General features: G+C 36.0%; 1 non-coding gene across 1 annotated transcript; it reads left to right on the top strand.

The window, feature by feature from the left end:
* Nucleotides 1-839: 839 nt before the first annotated feature.
* Nucleotides 840-946, top strand: LOC131837408 (U6 spliceosomal RNA). The gene has a single exon (XR_009356021.1). It is a non-coding gene; the product is annotated as a U6 spliceosomal RNA (small nuclear RNA).
* The last annotated feature ends 9,190 nt before the right edge of the window (nt 947-10,136 follow it).

Here is a 10,136-nt window from a genome sequence, read left to right as displayed (position 1 = left end):
ATTTATGAGTGATATAAGGTTCCAGTTTCATACTGTTTTATGTGACTATTCAGTTTTAAATATCATTTATTGAACAGACTATTTTACCCATTACATATGTTGGCCCCTGTCAAATATTAGGTGACTGTATGAAAGGACTTATTTCTGGACTCTCAATTCTGCTCTACTTGTTTATTGGTCTGTTTTTATGCCAGTATGCTTTATTGTTTTGAGCATGAGGGCTTTGTAGTATAATTTCAAATCAAGAAGTGTAATTTCTCTTCTTCATTCTTTCTCAGAACTGCTTTGATTATTTGTTGTCTTTTATGGTCTCATATAAATTTTAGGATTCTTTACTTACTTCTGTAAAAAAATAATATTGGATTTTTTAAAAAGATTATTTATTTATTTATTTGACAGAGAGAGATGACAAGCAGGCGGAGAGGCAGGCAGAGAGAGAAGAGGAAGCAGGCTCCCTGCTGAGCAGACAGCCTGATGCAGGGCTCGATCCCAGGACCCTGGGATCATGACCTGAGCTGAAGGCAGCGGCTTAACCCACTGAGCCACCAAAGCACCCCTAACATTGGATTTATGATAGGAATTGAATTTACAGATGGTTATCGGTAGTATGGACATTTTAACAATGTTAATTCTTTCCTTTCATAAATATGGGCTATCTTTCCATTTGTATCTCCTTCCATTTCATTATCAATGTCATACTTTATGGGGTACAGATCTTTCATCTTCTTAGTTAAATCTTTTCCTAAGGATTTTACTATTTTTGATGCTATTGTAAATTAGATTGTTTTCTTTATTTTTTCAGATAGTTCATCATTAGAGTGTTAAAATGCTCCTGTCTTGTGCTTACTTTGGGAGCACATATACTAAAGTTGGAATGATGCAGAGAAGATTAGCGTGATCACTGAACAAGGATGACATGAAAAACTGGGAAGCATTCCATATTAAAAACAAAACAAAACAAAACAAAATTCTTGTCTTTTATATATTGATCTTGTATTTGGCAGCTTTACTAAATTTGTTTATTCAAATTTTTTTGTGTGAAGTTTTTAGGATTTTTTTACAAAAAAAGAAAATTTTACTTCTTCCTTTTTTTTGGAGTCTTTTATTTCTTTGTGCTCCTGGTTTTTCTGGCTAGGACATCCAGTACTATGTCAAATGAGAGTAGTAAAAGTGGACACACTTGTCTTGTTTCTGATCTTTAAGGGGAAAACTTTCAAACTTTTTTGATTGAATATGAGATTAGCTCTGGGATTGTAATATGTGTTTTTAATGGATTTTTTAATTTTTTAATAAACATATTATGTGTTTTTATCCCTAGGGGTACAGGTCTGTGAATCACCAGGTTTACACATTTCACAGCACTCACCATAGCACATATCCTCCCCAATGTCCATACCCCCACCATCCTCTCCCAACACACCTCCCCCCAACAACCCTCAGTCTCTTCTGTGAGATTCAGTCTTTTATGGTTTGTGTCCCTCCAAATCCCATCTTCTTTTATTTTTCTTTTCGTACCCCCCAAACCACCTATGTTGCATCTCCACTTCATCATATCAGGGAGATCATATGATAGTTTTCATTCTCAGATTGATTTATTTCGCCAAGCATAGTCCCCTCTAGTTCCATCCACGTCATCACAAATAGCAGAATTTCATTTCTTTTGATGGCTGCCTAGTATTCAATTGTACATATATACCACATCTTATTTATTGATTCATCTGTTGAAGGACATTTAGGTTCTTTCCATAGTTGAACTATTGTGGATATTGCTGCTATAAATATGTGGGTGCTTGTGCCCCTTCAGAATGCCACGTTTGTATCTTTAGGGTATATACCCAGTAATACAATCACTGGGTCATAGGGTAGTTCTATTTTCAGCTTTTTGAGGCACCTCCACGCTGTTTTCCAGAGTGGTTGCACCAGCTTGCATTCCCACGTACAGTGTAGGAAGGTTCCCCTTTCTCCACATCCTCGCCAGCATCTGTCATTGACTGACTTGTTCATTTTAGCCATTCTGAAAGGTGTGAGGTGGTATCTCATTCTGGTTTTGATTTGTATTTCCCTGATGCCGAGTGATGTGGAGCATTTTTTCATGTGTCTGTTGGCCATTTGGATGTATTCTTTGCAGAAATGTCTGTTCATGTCCCCTGCCCATTTCATCATTGGATTATTTGTTCTTAGGGTGTTGAGTTTGATAAGCTCTTTATAGATTTTGGATACTGGCCCTTTATCTGGTATGTCATTTGCAAATATCTTCTCCCGTTCTGACAGTTATCTTTTGGCTTTGTTAACTGTTTCCTTTGCTGTGCAAAAACTTTTTGATCTGATGAAATCCCAATAGTTCATTTTTGCCCTTGCTTCCCTTGCCTTTGGCGAGGTTCCTAGGAAGAAGTTGTTGCTGCTGAGGTCAAAGAGCTTGCTACCTGTTCTCTCCTCAAGAATTTTGATGGATTCCTTTCTCACATTATGCTTCTTCATCCATTTCCAGTCTATTTTCATGTATGGTGTAAGGAAATGGTCCAATTTCATTTTTCTGCATGTGGCTGTTCAATTTTCCCAACATCTTTTGTTGAAGAGGCTACCTTTTTTCCATTGGATATTCCTTCCTGTTTTGTTGAATATTAGTTGACAATAGAGTTGAGGGTGTATTTTGGGGCTCTATATTCTTTTCCATCGATCTATGTCTGTTTTTGTGACTGTTCCCTACTATCTTGATGATGACAACTTTGTAATAGAGCTTGAAGCCTGGAATTGTGATGCCAACATCTTTGGCTTTCTTTTTCAATATTCCTCTGGCTATTTGAGGTATTTTCTGGTTCCATATAAATGTTAGGATTATTTGTCCCATTTCTTTGAAAAAAATGGATGGGATTTTGATAGGGATTGCATTAAATGTGTAGATTGCTTTAGGTAGCATAGACATTTTCACAATATTTGTTCTTCCAATACAGGAGCATGGAACATTTTTCCATTTCTTTGTGTCTTCTTCAATTTCGTTCATGAGTGCTTTAGAGTTTTCTGAGTATAGATTCTTTGTCTCTTTGGTTAGGTTTATACATAGGTATCTGAAGGGTTTGGGAGCAATTGTAAATGGGATTCACACCTTAATTTCTATTTCTTCTGTCTTGTTGGTATAAAAGAATGCAACCAATTTCTGTGCATTGATTTTATATCCTGACACGTTACAGAATTCCTATACAAGTTAGAACAGATTTGGAGTGGAGTCCTTTAAGTTTTCCACATACAGTATCATTTCATCTGCAAACAGTGATAGTTTGACTTCTCTTTTGCCAATTTGGCAAAATTTGGATGCCTTTAATTTCTTTTTGTTGTCTGATTGTTGAGGCTAGGACTTCTAGTACGATGTTGAATAGCAGTGTCATGATAACGGACATTCCTGCCGTGTTCCTGACCTCAGCGGAAAAGTATTCCGTTTTTCTCCATTGAGAATGGTATTTGCAGTGGGTTTTTCATAGATGGCTTTGATAATATTGATAATATGTGCCCTCTATCCCTACACTTTGAAGAGTTTTAATCAGGAAGGGATACGGCACTTTGTCAAATGCTTTTTCAGCTACTATAGAGAGTATCATGTGGTTCATGTTCTTTCTTTTATTAATGTGTTGTATTACATTGATTGATTTGCAGATGTTGAACCAACCTTTTAGCCCTGGAATAAATCCCACATGGTCGTGGTGAATAATCCTTTTAATGTACTGTTAAATCCTATTGGCTAGTATTTTGTTGAGAATTTTCGCATCTGTATTCATCAAGGATATTGGTCTGAAGTTCTCTTTTTTGATGGGATCCTTGTCTGGTTTTGGGATGAAGGTGATGCTCGCCTCAGAAAAAAAGAGTTTGGAAGTTTTCCTTCCATTTCTATTTTTTGGGAACAGTTTCAGGAGAATAGGAATTAATTCTTCTTTAAATGTTTGGTAGAATTCCCCTGGGAAGCCATCTGGCCTGGGGCTTTTGTTTGTTTGGAGATTTTTGATGACTGTTTCTATCTCCATACTGGTGATGGGTCTGTTCAGGTTTTCTATTTCTTCCTGGTTCAGTTGTGGTAGTTTATATGTCTCTAGGAAGGTATCCATTTCTTCCAGATTGTTGAATTGGTTGGCGTAGAGTTGCTCATAGTATGTTCTTATAATTGATTGTATTTCTTTGGTGTTGGTTGTAATCTCTCCTCTTTCATTCATGATTTTATTTATTTGGATCCTTTCTCTTTTCTTTTTGATAAGTCTGGAAAGGGGTTTACCAATCTTATTAATTCTTTTAAAGAACCACCTCCTAGTTTCGTGGATTTGTTCAATGCTTTTTTTTGTTGGTGGTGGTGTGGATTTTTTTGTTGTTGTTGTTTGTTTTCTATGTCATTGATTTCTGCTCTGATCTTTATTATTCCTCCTCTCCTGTTGGGTTTAGGCTTTCTTTGTTGTTCTTTCTCCAACTCCTTTAGGTGTAGGGTTATGTTGTGTATTTGAGATCTTTCTTGTTTCTTGAGAAAGGCTTGTACAGCTTTATATTTTCCTCTCAGGACTGCCTTTGCTGTATCCCATATATCTTGAACACTTTTGTTTTCATTATCATTAGTTTCCCTGAATTTTTTCAATACTTCTTTAATTTCCTGGTTGACCAATTCATTTTTTAGAAGGATGCTGTTCATTCTCCATGTATTTGTGTTCTTTCCAAGTTTCCTCTTGTGATTGAGTTCTAGTTTCAGAGCATTGTGGTCTGAGAATATGCAGGGGATGATCCCAATCTTTTGATAATGGTTGAGATCTGATTTATGACCCAGGATGTGGTCTATTCTGGAGAATGTTCCATGTGCACTAGAGAAGAATGTGTATTCTGTTATTTTGGGTTGGAATGTGTTGAATATACCTGTGATGTCCATCTTGTCCAGTGTGTCATTTAAGGCCTTTTTCCTTGTTGATCTGTTTCTTGGATGATCTGTCCATTTCAATGAGGGGAGTGTTAAATTCCCCTACTATTATTTTATTATTGTCTATGTGTTTCTTTGATTTTGTTATTAATTGGTTTATATAGTTGGCTGCTCCCATGTTAAGGACATAGATATTTAATATTGTCAGGTCTTCTTGTTGGACAGACCCTTTGAGTATGATATAGTGTCCTTTCTCATCTCTTATTATAGTCTTTGGCTTAAAATCTAATTGATCTGATATAAGGATTGCTACCTCAGCTTTCTTCTGATGTCCATTAGCATGGTAAATTGTTTTCCACCCCCTCTATTTAAAACTGGGGGTGTCTTCGGGTCTATGATGAGTTTCTTGGGCAGCATATTACGGGTTTTGCTTTTTATCCATTCTGATACCCTGTGTCTTTTGATTGGTGTATTTAGGCCATTTACATTCAGGGTAACTATTGAGAGATATGAATTTAGTGGCATTGTATTGCCTATAATGTGACTGTTACTGTATATTGTTTCTGTTCCTTTCTGATCTACTACTTTTAGGCTCTCTCTTTGCTTAGAGGACCCCTTTCAATATTTCCTGGAGAGTTGGTTTGGTATTTGCAAATTCTTTCAGCTTTTGTTTGTCCTGGTAGCTTTTTAATCTCTCCTTCTATTTTCAATGATAGCCTAGCTGGATATAGTATTCTTGGCTGCATGTTTTTCTCACTTAACACTCTGAATATATCATGCCAGTTCTTTCTGGCCTGCCAGGTCTCTGTGGATAAGTCTGCTGCCAGTCAAATGTTTTTATTGTTGTACAATACAGACTTCTTCTCCCAGGCTGCTTTCAGGATTTTCCCTTTGTCGTTAACAGTTGTAAATTTTACTATCAGGTTCCGGGGTGTGGACCTATTTTGATTGATTTTGAGGGTCATTCTTTGCATCTCCTGGATTTTGATGTATGTTCCCTTTGCCATATTAGGGAAATTCTCTACAAAAATTATCTCCAATATACCTTCTGCTCCCCTCTCTCTTTCTTCTTCTTCTGGGATCCCAATTATTCTAATGTTGTGTCGTCTTATAGTTTCACTTATCTCTTAAATTTCTCCTCGTTGTCCAGTATTTGTTTGTCTCTCTTTTTTGCTCAGCTTCTTTATTCTCCATCATTTAGTCTTCTATATCACTAATTATTTTACCTCATTTACCCTAGCAGTAAGAACTTCCATTTTTTATTGCACCTCATTAATAGCTCTTTTGATTTCAACTTGGTTAGATTTTAGTTCCTTTATTTCTCCAGAAAGGGCTTTTATCTCTTTGGAGAGGGTTTGTCTAATATCTTCCATGCCTTTTTCAAGCCCAGCTAGAACCCTGAGAGTTGTCATTCTGAACTGTAGTTCTGTCATATTACCAATGTCTGTTTTGATTAGGTTCCTAGCTTTGGTACTGCCTCTTGTTCTTTTTCTTGTGGTGAGTTTTTCCGCCTTGTCATTTTGAGCAGATAAGAATATACAAAGGAGCAATTAAATGCTAAAAGGGTGGTAAAGACCCCAGGAAAATGTGCTTTAAGCAAATCAGAAGAGACCACAAGTTGTGGGAGAACGAAAGGGGATAAAAAATAAGTTCAAGGGGAAAAAATGCTTTAAAAAAAAAGAAAACAAGGAAAAAATTTTTTAAAAAGAAAAAAAAAATATATATATATATATACTAGACTTGTGACTAGAACAGGGTCACTCACTTAATTTTGGTAGTATTTTGGTCTCTTAGAAGAAACTACCTCCCAAGATTTTAAGGGATGAAAGACATATAAGAGTAGGCACAATGAAGGGATGGAATAAACCTATAAAAATAAGGAAAAAATTTAATTTCTAAAACATAAGTTGATAGAGCAAGTTGGTTGAGACAATAAAGAAAAATAAACTGGAGAGAATTTGCTCAGGCTGGACACTAGAACAATCTTGGAGCTCGATTTAGGGTATATTTTGATCTATTAGAAGTTATACCCCAAATGTTTTAGAAGAAAAAACCCTATATGTAAAAAAATATATAGTTAGATACAATGGAGGATAAAATATGACTATAATAATGATGGTTCAAAATAGATTATTATTTTTAAGGTATTTTAAAAATAAACTAGTTTAAAAAAATCATTCAAAGAGGAAAGGGTAAAAGTTAAAAATATATTATCCAAAGAAAAAAGAAAAAATATATAACTGCAAGACTAAAGAATCATTGGGAGAAAGCCATGAATTCCTTGTTTTGCTTTCTCCTCCTCTGGAATTCCACTGTTCTCCTTAGTAAGTAAAGTTATCTTGGCTGGTTTTCTTGTTGGTCTTCTGGGGAAGGGGCTTGTTGTATTATCAAGTGTCTTTGCCCGAGATGGACTTGTCCTGCCCTTACCTGGGGTAGGGCTAAGTAATCCAGAAGCTTTTGTTCCCTGAAGGCTTTCCGTAGAGTTCTGGATGATGGAATGATAATGGCGGTCTCACAATCCGGCCCAGAGGCGTGGAGAGCTCAGGGCCCCACTCCTCAGTGCACCCTCAGAGAAAAGTGCTTAATCACTCCCATTTTCCTGGTCTCTGGCCATGCTTGGAGAAAAGCGCTCTGTCATTCACACTTGGAGAAAAGTCCTTGGTCATTCTCATCTCCTTGGCCTCTGGCCATGCTTGGAGAAAAGAGCTCAATTACTCCCATCTCCCTGGCCCTTGGCCATGCTCCAAGCTCACCCTGCCTATGCCTGGTTCAAAGTAACCCTGGGTTGAGAGCTCACTCCTCAGCTTTGTCTCTGTAGCCAGCTTCCCCACTCTAATACCTGTGAGTTCTGTGACACTCAGATACCCCTGGTCCTTCTCTGACCCTGAGTGACCTGGGGCTATGCTGACCCCACTTAGGCTTCACTCTGGTTTAGCCTCTGGTGTGATATCCCTCATTGGATCAAACTTTTAAAAAGTCCTGATTTTGTGCTCCGTGGCTCCACCACTTGCCGGGAGCTGGCCCCTACCCCCGCGGTCTACCTTCCCGCTTTTTGGGTTCACTTTTCTGCCGGTTCTACCTTTCAGAAAGTGATCAATTTTCTGTTTCTAGAATTGTTGCTCTCCTTCTCTTTGATCTCCCATTGGATTTGTAGGTGTTTGCAATGGTTAGATAAGCTATCTAGCTGATCTCCTGCTACCTGAAGTCGCCTCAGCCTGCTACTTCTCTGCCACCTTGAATCCTTCCACAGAATATGTGGTTTTTATTGTGTTTATGTGTATTCTTTCTGTACCCAGTTAGGTGAGTATTTTTATTATGAAAGGGTGTTGAATTTTGTCAAATGCCTTTTCTGCATATATTGAGTTGATCATATGAGTCTTTATTGATCATTCTATTAATATAATGCATCACATTTACTAATATGTGCTGGTGAATTCAGTTTTGTAGCATTTTGTAGAGAATTTTTACATTTTTATTTATCAGGGATATTATCCAGTAGTTCTTTTTGTTGCTGATTTTTTTTTTTTTTTAGTGCTCCTGTCTGGTTTTGATATCAAGATAATGCTGGCTTTGTAAAATGTGCCTCAGAATATTTCAACCTCTTCAACTTTTTGGGTAGGGTTTTAAAAGTGTTTGTATTATTTCTTCTTAAAGTGTTTGGTAGAATTCACTGTGGAAATCATCTGACTCTGGACTTTTATTTGTTAGAAGGCTTTTATTATGGATTCAATCTCCTTACCCCTTATTGGTCTGTTCACATTTTTTATGTCCTTATGATTCAGTCTTGATAGGTTGTATGTGCCTAGGAATTTGTCCATTTCCTCTAGGCTTTTGATTCGCTAGCATTTAGCTGTCTTTTATCCTTTATTTTTCTGTGGTATCTGTGATAATGTCTCCTTTTTCATTTCTGATTTTATTGAGTCTTCTCTCTTTTTTCTGTTAGTCTAGCTGTTTTTTTTTAAATTTATCATTACCAAGTCTAACTTTATTTACCATTTAAAAAAAACTTTCTACTTTTTTAATTCTATATTTAATTTATTTCTGCCCTCATTTTTATTTTTTTCCTTCATTTTGCTACTTTTAAGTTTACTTTGTTCTCTTTGTAGTTTTTGTGAGCTGTTACATTAAGTTCTTTATTTGAAATCTTTTTTAATATACATTTATAGCTATAAAATTTCCTTTTATAACTTTTTGCTGCTTCTCATAATTTTTTGGTATATATTTTTTATTTTCCTCAAGGTGTATTTTTATTCCCACTTTGTCTTCTTTTTTTGATGCTTTGTTTGTTTAAAAATGTGTATGTCTATGTGTTTGTAAATTTTCCAAATTTCCTTCTGTATTGATTTCTAGTTTCATATTATTTTGGCTGAGAATATACTCAATATGCTTTCTATATTATTGATTTTGGGGGGACTCTTGTTTTGTGGTTTAAAATGTGATCTATCCTAGAAAATTTTCCACGTGTGTGTGAGAAGAATATTTATTATGATAGTATTAAATGGAATATCCTTAAATATGTTAGGTTCATTTGACATAGTTCTTGTTTGTTTGTTTTGTTTTGTTTGTTTGAGAGAGAGCCGGGCAGAGAAAATGAGAAAGAGGTAAGGTCAGAGACAGAGTGAGAAGACCCCCTCCTGAGCAGGGAGCCCAATGTGGGACTCTATCTCAGGACCCTGGGATCATGATCTGATCCAAAGGCAAAGGGTTAACTGACTGAGCCACCCATTTGTCCAGGCATAGTGTTTAAATTCACTATTTTCTTATTGATTTTCTGTCTGGATGATCTATCCATATGTAAGAGTGGGGTATTATTGTCCCCAGATACTATTGTATTGCTATTTATTTCTCCTTTTGTTTTGTTAGTATTTGTTTTATATATTTATGTGGCTCAATATTAGGTACATGATATTTACAATGACTGTATTGATGAATTGATGACACTTTCTTATTGTATAATGACTGTAGTGACTTTTAGCTTATATAAACCCTATTTTGTCTGTTATAGTTATTGCTATCCTTGTTTTCTTTTGTTATCTTTAGCTTGGAATATCTTTTTCCATCGCTTTACTCTCTGTCCATGTGTGTCCTTAAAGCTAAAGTGATTCTTTTATACGCAACATATTGTTGGATCTTGTGTTTTTTGTTTGTTTTTTTTAATCAATTCTAGCCTTTCTATGTGTTCCAACTGGATGATTCCATTCACTTACAGTTAAAGTAATTATTGATAGGTAATGACTTAACTATTGCCTTTCAT

This window comes from Mustela lutreola, chromosome 7 (genome assembly GCF_030435805.1).
Source record: "Mustela lutreola isolate mMusLut2 chromosome 7, mMusLut2.pri, whole genome shotgun sequence".
NCBI lineage: Eukaryota > Metazoa > Chordata > Mammalia > Carnivora > Mustelidae > Mustela > Mustela lutreola.
This window is presented reverse-complemented; position numbering and strand designations above follow the sequence as displayed.